A 17,880-nucleotide genomic window follows, 5' to 3' on the forward strand; every position below is an offset into this window, starting at 1 on the left:
TAGATGGTAAAGTTGCTCAGTTATCCTTTATACTCTGCTTCTGCACATGTGCTTCTGTTGACATATACAGTTTTGCAAATTGATCTACTAGCTGATTCCCCAGCTGGTTATTAAGACACCAAAGTTAATGATTTCTAGGGTGGACAGGTATAATATTACACAGGAGTTAGCACTTGGCAAATGCAAGTTTGTTCTTCTTTACTGAAGATTGTCTCCATAACAAAAAGACCACACAAATGCCATTAAACATCTATCTAGGTGTTCTCTCCCATAACTCGGACACCAGGTCAACAAATGTAGCCCTCATGTCTTGGATAGGATACCCAAACCACGTGGAAAAGGAAGACTCACATCTTCATAGCTCAAATAAGAATAACTTAAATTACCCTGTTTTTAATTGTCTGCAGTGCCCATCACTAATGCAAGAGGAATTTTCAGGGGAATAAATAACACTAGCCATATCTCCTAATAGTAGCTGCATTGCTTTCTCTTCTTTCTGTGGTTTCAACCAACTCAGATGGGATGACACAGCCTGACCACCCACACATGAGTTTCTTCAATGAATTCTTTGACCCCCCCCCCCATGTCGTTAAACTCAAGTATGTTTCCTGCCTTTAACAAGGGTTGTTATGCCAAGAAAACCCTGCTTAGTGCCCTTAATACTGAGGCCATGTCTACTTTATTTTCATTATCTTGCCTACACTTCACATCATACAGGTAGGTAACCATGATAACATGGTCACATGGGTATGGCTTACCAGTAGAAAGGTACACTACAGTCAACTTTTTGTTTTGGCTTGGAAAATTATTAGTAAGATGGTTATCTTTATCCTGCACATCATTAAACAAAAGTCCATTTATCTTTCCATATGTGCCTTAGAAAAGGCTAACCTCTGCTTTGATACTGTATAGGTTCCATATGTCTGAAATGTGGAGGACTTAGCCGAGATCTCACATACATGGCTATACCCTAGGAGTAACTTACCTACTCTTCTGTACTCAAAAACTTTTATTCGGGAAACCACAACAGTTTAGCGCTTTCGTCAGCAACCACAGGCTGACTTCATCAGAACATCTAAATGGACTTCAGACTTTGCAATATTTTTCACTCTCATATGATGTCAAACCCGACCCTGCATCATGTTCTGAATGAGTGTGGAATGTGGTTTCCCGAATAAAAGTTTTTGAGTACAGGACTGTCAGCGTTTTTTTTTATTTCTGTCAAGTTTTCTGTTGGTTCTTGGTTTCGTGTTTGTTACCTACTCTTCTGCTACCTACCCCAGAAGTGCAGGTTATGTTCAAACTCTTCCACAAGTCCATTCAGTTATCCCAGACTATCTGCTTATATTAGTGGAGGGTCATTTTAACTTTTTAAATAAGCCGTGACTGACTCTATGTTTGTCACTCCCTTTCTGCTCTCTGTTTCTGATTTATACAGCACATTTCTGCCCACCTGCACTCTTTTACTGACTCAGCTGGAACTTCGACTAGGCTTTGGAAGATGTGTCAGATGCTGTGAATTATGTGGTACTAGCAGATGGTTTATTATCCTTTGACTGTATGACATTACAATTAGCTTAGCTCTTAAACTACAACTAAGGAGAAAGGAGTGGTTGTCATTTGATAAGCATGTTCTTCACTTTCATCCCCATGTCAATAAAATTTTAAGGTGGCTTCAGTTGTTCTTTTGACATTACAACTTTGCATATTTCCTTAGGATTTCTCATTACAATGTGTGCTTTGTGGACATTAGAACATTGTATATCTATTGCATTTTGTTATTACACCATATAATTCCATCAATATTTAAATTTTGAAATATTGAGCAATTGTGACCCAGGCCATGCCTAAGAACCATTGCTGGGCCAGTATACTTACTTGGTTAAGAAATGTAAATTTTAAAAAATAATAAAAGAAATAAACCATACAGTATGGCAACCCAGATAAAGCATGTAATTTCCTAGTTTCATATGATATTCACCAAATGTATGCAGGAAGATCCCAGAGTTTACAAATTCAGGTGTGTGAGCATTGGACATGACTCCAGACAGACTGTCTAACTCATCATGTAAGTAGTTAAGGTGGCTGCCGGATTTGTTAAAATCATAATATAATTATCACTACAGGATCTAATGCTGGTAATCAGTCTTTAATGGGGGAATGGGCTTCAGTACTGTCCTGACTGCCGATACACCTTCTACAAAGCAGACTTACAGCAGCCAAATAAAGGTGGTAAAAAAGAAAACCTTTTTTTTTACTATTACTTAGACTTTAACAAGACATTGGACATAAAACCACAAAAGAGATTGATGAACAAATTCAAGACCCCATGTTAGTCCTAAGATATAAGCATGTGATTAGAAAACAGGGCAAAGAAGGTAATTATTAATGAATAATGAAACAAACCACAAACTCCATGACTCTAGCAATAAACAAACAAATAACAAGGAGCTGTACCACATACACTTTAATATGACAGGAAGAATGAGTAAAACAGCAATAAAAAAAAAAAATATATATATATATATATATATATATATATATATATATACAATGAACTAAGTGCTTTCATCTTATAAATAACCAGATAAGACTTCATCAGAGTTAGTAATCTGTATATCCACTGGTACTTAAATAGAAGCAACCCAGCAATAGGAAGTAACATCAAAGAATCTAAGACACTTAAAAACTAGACATTGAAAATTAATCTAAACTTATAATATTGCAAAATGTGTGAATACAACAGTAAATGAAAATAATCACATAACTCATTACACCCCTAACATAGTAGTTAAAATTGCTACTAGAAATGTTTTAAAATGAATATATAAATGTAAATTGAAACTATAAATACTACAAAACTAACGTATACTTAAACCCATCAGAAAACTGTAACAGTAAATATACATTAAAATCTGTATGATTCTGTGTACTAGTAGATAAACTATAACATTATAAATGTCAAGGGTTAAAAAATGTATTCAGTCTAAACAATGTGTAATAAATACGCAAGTGTGTGATAAAGCTGTGTTACAGACACAATGTTCTTCTCTTTAATATGCATGCAAAGGACAAGACTTCACTGAGTCCTGGTGCTACTCAGGCATTGAGGCTCAGTTGCCAGGTTAACTCCTCACATTCTAATAATAACTCGAAATCACCTCTGAAGGGTTCCATCACAACTCAATCAATTACAAAAAAAATACAAATATTTTGAAATTAGAACATACAGTGGTGTGCTTATACAACCCATTCATAACCTTCCCTTTCTTAATATCATAGAGATGTTCCCACACTCGATCTTTAATTTCTTTATTGTTTTACCCTCGTAAAAGCAGTTGCATGAATTGCAGGTGGCCAAGTAAACCACGTAAGAGGTGTTACAATTACATTTACCTGCACATGTTATTGTTCTGTTGAATGTTGCTACAGTTACATAAGGCCTTTCATGTATGAACCTACAAATACTGCAGGACCCACATTTATAAATAATCCCTTTTGTGTATGTAGTTTTCCAACTATTACATCTTTCCCTCCCAATGACTTAATATTCCTTCCTTTACTGTAGACCACTAGAGGAGATGGTTCTAATATATTCTTTAATTCAGGAGGAAAAATGATATCCCGATTAAATTAAAGGATAGAGTGTGGAAATATCTGTATGATATTAAGAAAGGAAAGGTTACCAATGAGTTGTACAGGCACACCACTGTATGTTCTAATTTCAAAAATGCCTCAATAGCTTCAGGACTCCGTTTAGCCTTGTCATTTGCATGCGTATTAAAGAGAAGAGCATTGTGTCTGTAACACAGCTTTATCACACACTTACATATTTATTATACTTTGTTTAGACTGAATACATTTTTAACCTTTGGCATTTATAATGTTATAGTTTATTCACTAGTAGACAGTACCATAGCTATTTTTAATGTATATTTACTGTTACAGTTTTCTGATAGGTTTAAGTCTATGTTAGTTTTGTGTTATTAATAGTTTCAATTTACATTTATATATTAATTTAAAAAACATTTCTAGTAGCAATTTTAACTATGAAGGTAGGGGTGTAATTAGTTATGCGACAATTATTTTCATTTACTGTCATATTCTTACATTTAGCAATATTATCGGTTTAGATTAATGTTTAATGCGTAGTTTTTTAAGTGTCATAGATGCTTTGATGTCACTTCCTATTGGTGGGTTGCACCTATTTAAGTACCAGTGGCTGCACAGATTACTAACTCTGATGAAGTCTTATCTAGCTATTTATAAGACAAAAGTGCTTAGTTCACTGTGAATATACATTTTTATTGATGTTTTATTCATTCATCCTATCATATTAAAGTGTATGTGGTATGGCTTCTTGTTATTTGTTAACTGTTAATGGACCCTACATAGATGAACTGATGGCTGCAGATAGGATAACACAAAGGTTATTACTGTGGGGGTCCTTTTCAAAGTCTATATATGTGACATTGTAGAAGCTCTGAAAGAAAAATGGGGCCAGATTCATACAGGTTACCGCAAAGTATACACTATATGTGCACTTAGTGTAACCTTTCTGTGTGACTAGACAGCACAAGCATTATGGAAGGGATGTTCTTAAATTCAGAAAGTGTGCACAAGTATACAGTTTGTGGTAACCTTTATGAATATGGCCTCTTTTTATAGATGAAAAAGGTTAGACAACACTGCTAACAGACAAAAATATGAATATGAATAGAGTGAATTGACCTTTCTGGCACCAATGGAATGGTCAAAATCTTAACACATTAAATTCAGTGTAAAAATGCAGAATTAAAGATTCCTGGGTTCATAGATAGTACAAGGCCACTGAGTCTTATGATCATTCATGTCTTATCAGTTGCCTCCCCTCAGGCCAAGCTTCCTTTATCCAGGAGAGCCCTACCAGTCAATCCAGAAGTAAATTTGTACATACCCATTTAGTCATCTAGGTTATGTTTAAAAGAAGATAGTGAGTCACACTACTTAATGTGCAAAGTAGGTTTATTCCAGACATTTGGGAGGTACTAGGTTATAAATCTATTCCACCACCATGTCTTATTTATCTGCTCATGAAAATTTGGCCCCCTGCTGGTTCCTTTTGTTGGAAATACTGGACTTATGGAGATACAAGAGGTCAAAGACAACTGTGTTCCTAATGGCACAGTTAGTGAGAGAGACAGATCTACCCTCAAAAGTCTATAAGACACTTAATAGAAGAATAGTACTTTCAGACTCTCTTGGTAGACCTGGGGGTTTTATTCTGTGATCTTTTTGGTCTGGAACATTTTAGGTCTTTCTTGTTTGATATGTTTGGTGAGATACATCTCAATGGGGGGGGGGGCATTGCACTCAATAACTGGCTTTATCAATGCTGAGTAAAAGAGAGTGATTACATCTTTAGACCTTCACGATATACATTTGGCAATTAGCTGGGATATAAAAGCATTTCCATCCAACCATGGTCACATGATGGTCAAAAGAGGAGTTATCACCCCAAGTACCTAAGTCCCTGACTACATTTTCATTTTGTAGGGATGTGTTGTCTAAGAATGTCTACTAAAGTGATATTATTTCACTTTTTAGCATTTAGTGTGATCCCATGTTAGTACAACAGGAGTTTACTAGGGAGAGTTATGAATGTGGGAGTCAGTAATCTAAGAAATAAGTACACAAAATGGTGGGCAAGCAGAAGCAAAGATCAACGAATAAAAAGACCTGAGTAAAATATTCCATATTAACCAAAGACAAGAAAGCAATGTAATAAAGCAGAAATTAAGGTTAATTGGGAATGGAGAGCCATAAGAATTGCCATTAAGAAACAGGAAAATGTTATTCCTATTTACTGACATCTGAGAAAAGCCCGCCTAGACTTTTGAGTGCATTATGAGAGACCCCATCTTTTCAAAGTCATTGGAGGGAAACAGGCAGTGCAGAACAAGGTTATAAACTAGAGCACAACCTGCTGTAGAATCCACAAAACTAGATTAAACTAGGGGGTTGGGAGGGTGGTCTAATGGTTAAGGTGTTTGCCTTACAAACACAAGGTGCAGGGTTTGACTCTCACAAGGGATAATTGGCTAGACTTAAAATAGCTCAAAAGGGCAGTTAACTTAGTATTAACCTATGAACCTAAAAAATATTAACATGCATAATGTCAAAGGAAAGGGATACTAAAAATTTACAACAAAACATTTTCAGTTTCTCATGGGGATCCAATGAGTCCAAGGTGAAAGTAACTTTCAAAAAAGATGTACGAAAAAAGGAAGACATCGTATGAGGATCTAAGTAGACAACTAAGTTGAAATTCAAGAATTTTTTTTTATAGAAAGGGTTATGGATAACTTGAATAGTTTTGTAGAACTAGACAGGCTAAAAACAATAACAAATTTCAAGAATGTATGGATGATATAGCAGAATTTGTATGAGGGGTAAAGAAAAAAGCAATTTATGAAATAGGGAAAGCAATGAGCAGACTAAATAGACCAAATGGTTATAGTCACCCAATTTAATATGGCTCTTTGTGAAGTTACCTGGATAAGTAAATCTTAATATAATTGCACACGCAGCAACATAGAATGACACAGTCATACATGTTTGTGTGTATGCTTATACATATATATATATATACATATATATATATATATATATATATACATATATATATATATATATATATACACATATATATATATATATATATATATATATATATATATACATATATATATATATATATATATATTTATATATATATATAGATATATATATATATATATATATATATATATAAATATATATATATGGATATGTATATAGATATAGATATAATACACATATACACACACACACACACACACACACACACACACGCTGGATAGTGTTTGGCACAACATCTTTGCTCTTATACCTCCCTCTACCTGTGAATTTATGCATAAAGGCATATAATATACCCTTCGGAGTGCTTCTGTTTATAAATTTTTCATATGCTATTTTATCTAAATGGCTTTCAGCCTAATATTAAACATGAGAGTGTTATCGGAGAAATACAGAAAAGGTCAGAAGGAGTTGCATTGTGTCTTTGTAGACTTGGAGAATGCATATGACAGGGTGCCTAGAGAAGAGTTGTGGTATTGTATGAGGAAGTCGGGAGTGGCAGAGAAGTATGTAAGAGTGGTACAGGATATGTATGAGGGTAGTGTGACAGTGGTGAGGACTGCAGTGGGAGTGACAGATCCATTTAAGGTGGAGGTGGGATTACATCAAGGATCAGCTCTGAGTCCTTTCTTATTTGCAGTGGTGATGGACAGGTTGACAGATGAGATCAGACAGGAGGCCCCATGGACTATGATGTTTGCAGATGACATTGTGATCTGTAGTGAGAGTAGGGACCAGGTTGAGGAGACTCTGGAGAGGTGGAGATATGCTCTGGAGAGCAGAGCAATGAAGGTCAGCAGGGCTAAGACAGAATATATGTGTGTAAATGAGAGGGAGGGTAGAGGAATGGTGAGGATGCAGGGAGTAGAGTTGGTAAAGGTGGACGAGTTTAAGTACTTGGGATCAACAGTTCAGAGTAATGGTGAATGTGGAAGAGAGGTGAAGAAGAGAGTACAGGCAGGGTGGAATGGGTGGAGAAGAGTGTCAGGAGTGATTTGTGACAGATGGGTACCAGTAAGAGTGAAAGGGAAGGTCTACAAGAGGGTAGTGAGACCAGCTATGTTATATGGGTTGGGAGACAGTGGCACTGACAAAAAGGCAGGAGTCAGAGCTGGATGTGGCAGAGTTAAAGATGTTAAGATTTGCACTCGGTGTGACTAGGATGGATAGGATTAGGAATCAGTATATTAAATGGTCAGCTCATGTTGGACAGTTTGGAGACAAAGCAAGAGAGACGAGATTGTGTTGGTTTGGACATGTGCTGAGGAGGGATGATGGGTATATTGGGAAAAAGATGCTAAGGATGGAGCTGCCAGGTAAGAGGAAAAGAGGAAGGCCTAAGATAAGGTTTATGGATGTGGTGAGAGAGGACATGCAGGCGGTTGGTGTGACACAGCAAGATGCAGAGGATAGGAAGAAATGGAAAGAGATGATCCGCTGTGGCGACCCCTAACGGGAAAAGCCAAAAGATGATAATGATGATGATTAAACATCTACAGATTTTCATTATTCAGCAGTAAATTCAAGTTGTCCCACTCATATGCATGTGTATGTACATATTTACATATACATATGACAGGTAACCAAAGAATGCATCCATTGACAAGGAACTTGAACCTAAAGGGTTACAGCTATCAAGATGCAGGTGTTAGAATAATGAAACCAGTACAGTATTTGATAAATGAGACTTGGACTATTGATTTTTTTCTTGCATCATTGTAAATAGAATAACTGCTAAAACTCTTTTTGATAGAATCAGTTCAGGAATAATTAGCCTTGAAAGAAAATTATTCATCTTTTGAACATAGATTTAAGAAAACATTGTAATAATGTTAGAGATATTAGTGCTATTGCTTATGATTAATTATTATAAGCATTTCATTGGGAACAAACTGTGCCTTTAGGACATCTCTGAACCTTCACATATTATTTAGATCGGTAGATAAGTAACCTGCGACCTCTGTAGAACATCATAGATGCATTCTCTCTTTTTTGTATATCATCTGTTCATCTGAAAATTAATAAGAAAATATTAATTTAATTTTAAAGATACCTATATTTTGTTATATTTCATTGAACAGACTTCCTTTAAATGTTCATATGAGTTATGAGTTGTGTTTTATTATACTCTGTTGGTGCAGAATTACTCCTTAATTAGCTAGCATGGTTGACTTCAACCACATGCTGGTTCTGTGCAGGGGTTCAGTGTTAAATGAACTTTGATATCCTAAGTATACAGCTGAAAATGATGCACTCCCTGTCTAACACAGCAAAAGAAAAAAGGTCCTGTTAATGTAAATGTATACACAGGTATGTTCAGATTAACAGATATGCATATTTTGGTGAAGCAACAATAGCAAGTGTGTACCCCTTACCTCTTGTTGGCTAACTACTAAATATCTCAATATTTGAAATTAGATGACTCAAAAAAGTTGACATTTTTAGATTAGAGGTTAAACCATGGTTGCATGTTTTTCTTTTGGCTTTGCCTTGAACCCATATTCCCCAGAATTCCTTTCTAGTTTTACTATTCAAATGTGTTGCTAAGGCAAGTAAAAATAAGACCATCTTCACTATCTTGATACGTTTTGAAGAGCTTTGGGATTATATGTATGAGAAAAATGTATTCATTAGCTGACTGCATAATGATTAGATCACAAAGCTTTTAGTTATGTACTCACCATAACTTTAGATGTTTGGGATCCATCTCGCCTACATTCTGTACTGATGGGCTCGGAGCCGATCCTCGGCTCCAACTCAGCACGCTATGCTATAGAGCGAAGCCTCTTATTGGCTGAGCTATTCTCTATCATCCCAGGATGCACCACCACTAATCCCCCAGATCTTGTTTGTCCGCATTCATGCACACACACATAACTTGTTTATATAACATTGCCAGATGTTTCAAGATGAAACAATAGAATTCGGACCGTCCGATCTCTTCTGATCTCCAAGGCAGGGGGAAGGAGGGTGGGTTATTGGGAATGTAGGCAAGATGGATCCCAAACATCTAAAGTTATGGTGAGTACATAACTAAAAGATGTTATGTGATCCTATCTCGCCTACATTCTGTACTGATGGGACAGCGTCCCTAGCACCTAAATCCTGGGTGGCTCACTGGAAAATACTCCTGAGCACTGTGGAACCAAATGAAGCTCGCCCCCGAGATGCCACATCCAATTTGTAGTGGGAAATGAAAGTGTGCGGGGAAGATCACATAGCCGCAGCACAAATGTCACTAATGGCAAGCTTAGAATGGAATGCTATTGAAGTAGCCATAGCTCTTGTAGAGTGAGCTTTGACAGAAGTCGTAAGCTCTTTATTAGAAGAGGAATAAGCTTGACTAATACAGTCCCTGATCCATTTGGCAATAGTGACCTTTGTGACGGCTTTGCCCAATTTATTATCCGAAAAGGACACAAACAATTGATCTGTTTTCCTTGTTTGTTTGGTCCTGTCTAAATAAAAATGCAATTGCCTGTGGACATCCAATGTGTGGAATATGTATTCTGCTTTGTTTGAGTACTTTGGAAAGAAAACTGGAAGTTCTAATGACTGTTGCAGGCAAAAATTGGAACAAACCTTAGGGATAAAGGATGGATTAGGCCTGAGGGATACTCTATCTTTGTGAAAAACCAGGTACGGTGGTTTTACAGATAGAGCTTGAAGCTCTGAAACCCTTCTGGCCGAAGTAATCGTGACCAGAAAGGCAGTTTTCCAAGATAGAAATTTTAAATCACATGTTGCTGCCGGTTCGAAGGGGGAGGTGGTTAAGGCACGTAATACCACATGAAGATCCCACGGAGGAGCAGGATGAGAAATCGGAGGTCGTAAAAGCGCAGCACCTTTCATGAAGGTTTTACACAATCTGTTGCTCATTAAAGGTGGGTTTATAGATTCATGAAAATTGGAAATAGCTGCCAATTGGACCTTGATGGTAGAGACTGAAGAACCTTGATTGAATAGGGAAGTTAGAAATTTCAGGACTTCTGATACAGGAATAGTGATGGGATCCAGACCCCGGAGTTGAGCCCAAATAGCGAATCTCTTCCATTTGCTAGTATACAATTTCTTAGTGGCAGACTTGTGGGCCGAAGATAAGATATGTATGACTTCCGGGTCTAAGGTATGATTCCTGACTATAGTCGGAAGAGGAGGAGCCAAGCTGTTAACTTCAAAGTGTGAAGGGACTGGTGGAGTTGTCCTGACTGATGAGTTAATAGGTCTGGGATCTGATCCAGGAACCATGGACCGTCCAGTGCATATTTCCGAAGATAGGGAAACCATACCTGACGAGGCCAGTAAGGGGCAACTAAGATCATTTTGCTCCCCAAGTGAGACACCTTTTGGATCACTCTGGGAAGGAGGGGAACTGGGGGGAAGGCGTATAGCAAGCCGGTGGGCCAAGGATGGGCTAAAGCGTCCATAGGACTCTCCCCCGGAGCTGGAGTGAGGGAGAAGAACTTTCTGCACTTCGCGTTCAGCGGGGTTGCGAAGAGGTCGCAACAAGGAGTTCCCCATCTGCTGAAGATCTGAGTTGTCACTGCATTGTTCAGAGACCACTCGTGAGGAGAGAGGATAGTTCTGCTCAGTCTGTTGGCTATCACGTTGGATTTGCCAGGGATATGAGTTGCTATCAGAAAACGTCTGGTCACCACTGCCCATTCCCAGACTCTCATGGCCTCTCTGCAAAGAGGGTAGGATCTGGTTCCTCCCTGCTTGTTCAGATACCAGACCACTGACATGTTGTCGGAGTGAACGGCAATTATGCCCTGAGGGAGGTAATCGTGGAGGGCTTGTAGAGATAGAATCACCGCCCTCATTTCCAAAATGTTGATATGAAGAAGACTCTCTTCTGAATGCCATTTGCCTTGGACTGACCTGCCCAGGGAATGCCCCCCCACCCCATCTGGGAGGCGTCCGTAGTCAAAGTGGCCATAGGAGGAGGTGGAACAAAGGGTCGACCCTGATCCAGATTGGAGGGCACCAGCCACCAGCGAAGGTCCTGTTTGCAGGTTTCCGTGATCCATATGAGGTGACTGAGAGGGAGATCCTGAAAGGACCACTGTGTCGAAAGAAGCCACTGGAGAATTCTCATATGCAACCTTGCTAGGGGGACCAGAAGAACAGTGGCCGACATAGATCCCAATAGCTGCAGGACCATCCTGGCTGGAGCTTTGGATCTGAGAAGCAAGGCTCGGACTTGAGCCTGTATAGTTTGTATCCTTTCTGTAGGAAGATAGACCCGCATTCGGTTTGAGTCTATCTCTACTCCGATGAATCTTATGCGCTGAGATGGCAGCAACACAGACTTTGGCCAATTGAAGGTGATCCCAAGGGAAGTGCCTAGTGATATTGTGGCTTGTAGGTTCTGCAATAGTAGACACCTGGAGGTGGCAGTTAGGAGCCAGTCGTCCAGATACGGAAACACCTGGAATCCTAGACTCCTCAGGTGAGCAGTCACGACCGCCAAACATTTGGTGAACACCCTGGGGGCTGTGGTGAGACCAAAGGGCAGTGCGCGGAACTGAAAATGACTGTCTCCTAGGCTGAAGCGCAAATGTCTCCTGGATGCCTGCTCTACCACGATGTGGTAATAAGCGTCCTTGGACTTTTTGACTGAACGATTTAGAATATTGAGATCCAAAATGGGCCTCAAGTCCCCGGTCTTTTTTGGCACCAGAAAGAATCTTGAGTAAGTCCCTAATCTGATCTGGTCTGCGGGGACCGGTTGGATGACTCCTTTTTGAAGCAACTTTGAGACTTCTAAGGCTGCAATTTCCCATTGACTGGGTGGCGGGTCCGGGATTTTCTTGGACAGAGGTGGGGAGTGAGAAAAGGGGATGGTGTAACCTCCGGCGATAATTCGAAGCACCCATCGGTCCTGAGTGATACCTTCCCAGGCTTTTAGGTGCCTCAAAAATGACCCCCAACTGGCTCCGGAGCTGCACAGTCGGGCAATCCTTCAGGGATTGTGGAAGGCTGAAGAGCCACGAAAGGACTCGCGGTCTCCAGTGTTGCGGGGGCCTCTGCTGCCTCTGGGACGGCGTCTTCCAGAAAAATTTCCCCCTCCTCTGCCTCTAGAAGGGGGATCGTCCTGCTGCGAGGGATAAGACTTCTGGGATCTACGGAACCACATTTTCCCTCATCTTTTAGCCTTGGGATAAGGCCGAAAGGGAGTGGAAAATCGTGCCCCTACGGCAGTCAAAGTCTTACCTTCTTGCTCGCAGCGGGTCAATGTGTCCTTTACCTTGGGTCCAAACAAAGAGGACCCATCAAAGGGAGCGTCGGCAAAGGAAGACTTAAAGGCTTCCGCAAAATGACACAGGCGGAGCCAGGCTTGCCTCCTTAGAGCAATACCCGTACCCACCGCTCTACTCGCCCCCTCGGCCGCATATGAAATGAGCCTCATGGACGAGTTTGATATCGATGACAGCGTAGCCAACTGAGAGCCAACCATCTGGGTCAGCTGCTCAGGTAGGTTACCCAAGAGGGTATCTGAAAGCTCCTTGATCAGATCCCTCTGAAACCTGGTGAAGTGCGTTAAATAGTTCAGGGACCTTAAGGTAAAGGCCGCTGAACTGAGGGTGCGCTTCCCATACTGATCCATGCTTCTAGACTCCTTATTAGGAGGATGGACGGACATCGAAGCCTCTGCTACATCTTGTTGGGTAGCAGATGCCACCACCAAGGCATCTACAGCCATACCTTTGGTCAAAAACTCCTTCTCTGGGGGTGCTGATAGGAACTTATTTGGGCGAGCAGGCACCGGTTCCACAGAGTCTGGATGTTCCCACGCCCTTCGACAGATCAAATCTATGAGCTCGTCGAAGGGCGGAGACACCCACGAGGCGGAGGGCTGAGCCCCGAAGGCCTTAAGGAACACTGACTCATCAGCAGAAGGGGGTTTGGAATGCCAGCCGCCTCGTTGTTTGAGGGCTTCCAAGATGTCTGCAAAGGAGACATCATCTGAGGACGACTTAGGGGACCCTTCCGCATCATCAAGATCAGTGTCTGACGTGAGAGACTCATCGGGGGAGTCGACGTGCTTCCTCTTGCACAATCTTTTCCTTGGGGGTTCCTCTGAAGAAGCTTCAGAGGGACCTCCAGGAGGGGGGGAACCCCTAGTGGGGGTGACCTCAGGCCCCGGGGCTCCGCTGTCTAAGGACAGGGGGACTACCAAAGACCCAGTCTCCGTATGTAGGGAAGGTGCTGGTGAGACCGTGGAGGTAGCCAAAGAAGATTTGGCTAACGCACTCCTCATGGCCCTGAAGGCCGGACCACCAGAATCCTGGGAAGGTCCAACCCCCGTGGCCATAACAGTAGACAGTACCCCCGCAGCCAACGCACCAAGAGGAAGGCTCGGAACCGAAAACATCAGTCCTGAAGCGTCCCCCCCGGGGCCGACAGAGGAGGTCCGTGTACCGAACTCCGACTCGAGAGCCGGGGTTGGAGTAAGGGTCGGGGCCGACCCAAAAACCTCCATCGGCTCCACCAGCACCAGCTCCAATGGTGCCGAGGCTGTTGGAGGAGGAACCAGAACTACAGGGTGGGCCATCGGCTCTGAAGCCGAATGGGCTGGAGCCGAAACTAATTTCTGGAATACAGGAGACTGAAACAGTCTTATGAGCACCCTGTCGATGTCCGAATCCGACATCTTGGAAGATCGAGAGGAAACCGATCGGGTCCGAACTGACTTCTCCATCGGCTCCGAAGGACTGGGGGACCGGCTCCGAATGGACTCAATCAGTATCGGTGCCGAGGGAGATCCCAAAACAATTTCCCTCGGTGCCGAGGAGGGCTTCGGCGCCGAAGGGGAAGAGTCTGAGCTGGCAACCCTCATCGGCTCCAAAATCAGTGGAGCCGATGAAGGTGACCCGCCTCTCGAAGCCCCAGTCATCGGCTCCGAAACCAGAGGAGTTGAGACTGGGGGCATCGAGGCAGACCGTTCTGCCCTCGGCTCCGAAGTCCGTGGAGCCAATGGAGAAGCCTGCCTGGATTTCTTAGTAGTCGGTTCCGACGGGCTGGTCGGAGCCGACACTTTCTTTTTCTTAGTTGGAGAGGAAGAGGAAGATAAGGCCTCCTCGAAGGAGGGTTTAATCAGCCCTTTCAAGATTAATTTATTCTTCCTCTCTTAGAGGACCCTAGAGGAAAAGGCGTGACACACGCTGCAGGACTCCTGTAGGTGCTTGGCGCCTAAACAATATATGCACAAGGAGTGATCATCGGTTATAGACATTTTATAATTGCACCTTGTGCACTTCTTGAATCCTGAGGGTCTATGTTCTTTGGACATAATGCCTCTAAAACACTCACTATAACAGTGGGAAAAAAAAAACACTATCTAGTCAGAAAACAAAGATTTTAAACAAAAATAAATCCTTTTTTTTTTTTTTTTTTTTAAGATAGATCAAAATTAACCAGTACAATACAAATATCACAAACACCAAAAAGGAGGGCCAAGAACCCTCTAACTTAAACAGGTACTTGACCTCCTTAAAAAAAGAGAAAACTTGCTAAGGAATAGGGGAAGGCCCCTCTAACTTAAACGGGAAACCTTTCCCTAAACAAAACACAAATTTACCACAAAATTATACCAAAAAACACGCCGTACACAACAATAGCTGTTAAAACAGCTTTTGGGTAAGAATATAGAATTTCCTGACAGGAAAACTTTAGAAAAAAACAGCACTTAGCTCAGCCAAGTTTGAGACCACGTCCTAGCTTGTAAGCGGCAAACGAGATCTGGGGGATTAATGGTGGTGCATCCTGGGATAGAGAATAGCTCAGCCAATAAGAGGCTTCACTCTATAGCATAGCGTGCCGAGTCGGAGCCAAGGATCGGCTCCGAGCCCATCAGTACAGAATGTAGGCGAGATAGGATCACATAACATCATGTGTTATCTCAAAGAGACTCTTGCCAGTTCTTTGACAAAAGCTACTTTGTTGCAAAAACATACATACTAGGGAAGTTCTATTCAGTCACACTCTGAGATGGATAGTTTTATGGATGATGTATGTTGTGTAACTAGATATATGCCCCATTCATTGAAAAAGTCACCCAAATTTTGAAGATGTATAGGTGCATTGTACAGGGTTATATAATATTTAATGAAATCTTAACCAGTGGCCCAAATATTTCATACTGTTTCCCCCAGTTTCATTGACAGACCTGTCCTTTCTGGTACTTTGCTATTACAAGAAGATGGATGGGATGCAAAGGTTGCACAATTTGTTCATGTACCACTTATTATATTAAATAGTTTTTTTTTTGTTGTTAATGCACATCAAGGTTGTTATTATTCTTGTGTGGGGCATGCTTTGAGATTTCTATTTGAAAAGTATTAACTTGGGCAGTCCATACTGGATGGTAAGACTACACATTTTAGGACATTTGCTGGACATCAACAATGCTATGGATATAACTCCAGTTGCTGAGTAAGTGACTTTAAACAGTGCAGATGTTGTATCATTTATCAGTATAGAAATAAGGATTTGATTTTGTACTTCTCTAACATTTAATTGAGAAGATAGGATAGATTTATTTTTACTTTCAATACAATGTATCTTAATGGCAGGGGTAATCAGTGAATTCCATTTTGCACTCACAGATGCTTATTGCTACCTCCTCAATCTACTTAGCATTAAAAAGATGGTCATATCACTTGAGCAGTTGCCCCTCCAAAATAAAATTTAATGTGTATAACATTTTAACTGCTCAGTCAAAAACTGTTAAAGGTATTGTTTTTAGATGTGTAATCCTCTCTGTAAACAAGCTATATACATGTTAAGAGGCATTAACCTAGATGGTTATAGACATAATATGGCTTGACAATGTGTATCTAAAAGCAAAGGCAAAGCCACCTTTATTGTTATTCAGAAATCACAGAAGTGCAAAAACTGAACGAAATTCCATGTCTCCAGACTCAATGTGCAGACATCATATAGACTATTTTCACAATGTTTACACATATAACACCTATCTATTACATCATGGGCATGCAGGTAGACAGACTAATACTGCACATAATTAGAAATGTTAGCACTTTTCGCAGTGAGCACTTACTTGCATGAGACTTTAGTATTGCACAGGTACTTGGTTAAGACATTCTAATATGTTCAGAAAAAAAAAGTACTCTAAAGAGTACAGTGAGTATACCTGGCTATGCCCTTGCCTAATGGCATGAAGGATGAAGCGAATTAAAAGTATTTACTGAGATTTTTATCATCATCCCATCTTTGCATATATATTCTAGTGACACTAAGTTCTACGGAATCTTCTATTAGTTCCCTCCCTTTGATCTCAGATTGGGGGAATGTGGTTTAGGTTGGATATACATAGGTGGTTTTAGAGGATATAAGTCAACTAAGAAAGAAAATGCCAAAGTGCCGGCTTTTTTAATCTACAAATAAAAAATACAGTTATCATTATTTGATTCCAAGAAATGTTATTCAATAGTCTGTTGTGGAAATTTGGAACAAGATGTAAAGTGTGCCACTTCAGCATCTTGGTTTATGTGAAATAGAGTCTTCTGAAAGTGTACAATTCATCACTAACCAGATCTAGGTATCCTTCAAAATGTAACCAACATACTTTCCAAGAATCCTTTTACCATTAAAGGTATGCAGATTTCTAGATTTTTTTTTGTTTTATGAATTCTTAGAATACTACTTCAAAAAATTCATTTAACCTGAATACCAGGCCTCAGCAAAAGATATGTAACACAATCCCAGCAAAGCCTCCAAAGGTCCTCACCACTAAGACACAAGAACAGGAAAAATTCGTAGGAAACACAAGGATGAGGACCACCACGATTATGCAGCAAACAGTTCTTCTTTATTGAGTACAAAAACGAGAGAGATGAGCGCTTTCACGTACAAACAGTACGCTTCTTCAGATCTATTCAAATGTAGCTAGAGATGTTGCTTATATAGTATATTTAATTGAGAAATTGTTGAATTCATTAATTCATTAGTCAATTAACTAATTGACATAATAAATCCTTAGCTAAGACAGAAAGCTGTTACATCAAATAGAAGCTGTTACTTCAAACGAGTTACATACTGTTTCTGAGGAAAAGAAAAATATGTATGCATATTTAAAGGCTCACTCTGAAACTTTAAAAATTTTTCACAAATAATTAATACATAAAGACATATTAAGAATTAGTATATGGAAAGAACAATAAAATATGTATATATAGAAAAAGCTGATAGCATGGT

Source organism: Protopterus annectens, chromosome 3.part0, assembly GCF_019279795.1.
Source record: "Protopterus annectens isolate FY-2018-M chromosome 3.part0, PAN1.0, whole genome shotgun sequence".
Taxonomy (NCBI): Eukaryota; Metazoa; Chordata; order Ceratodontiformes; family Protopteridae; genus Protopterus; species Protopterus annectens.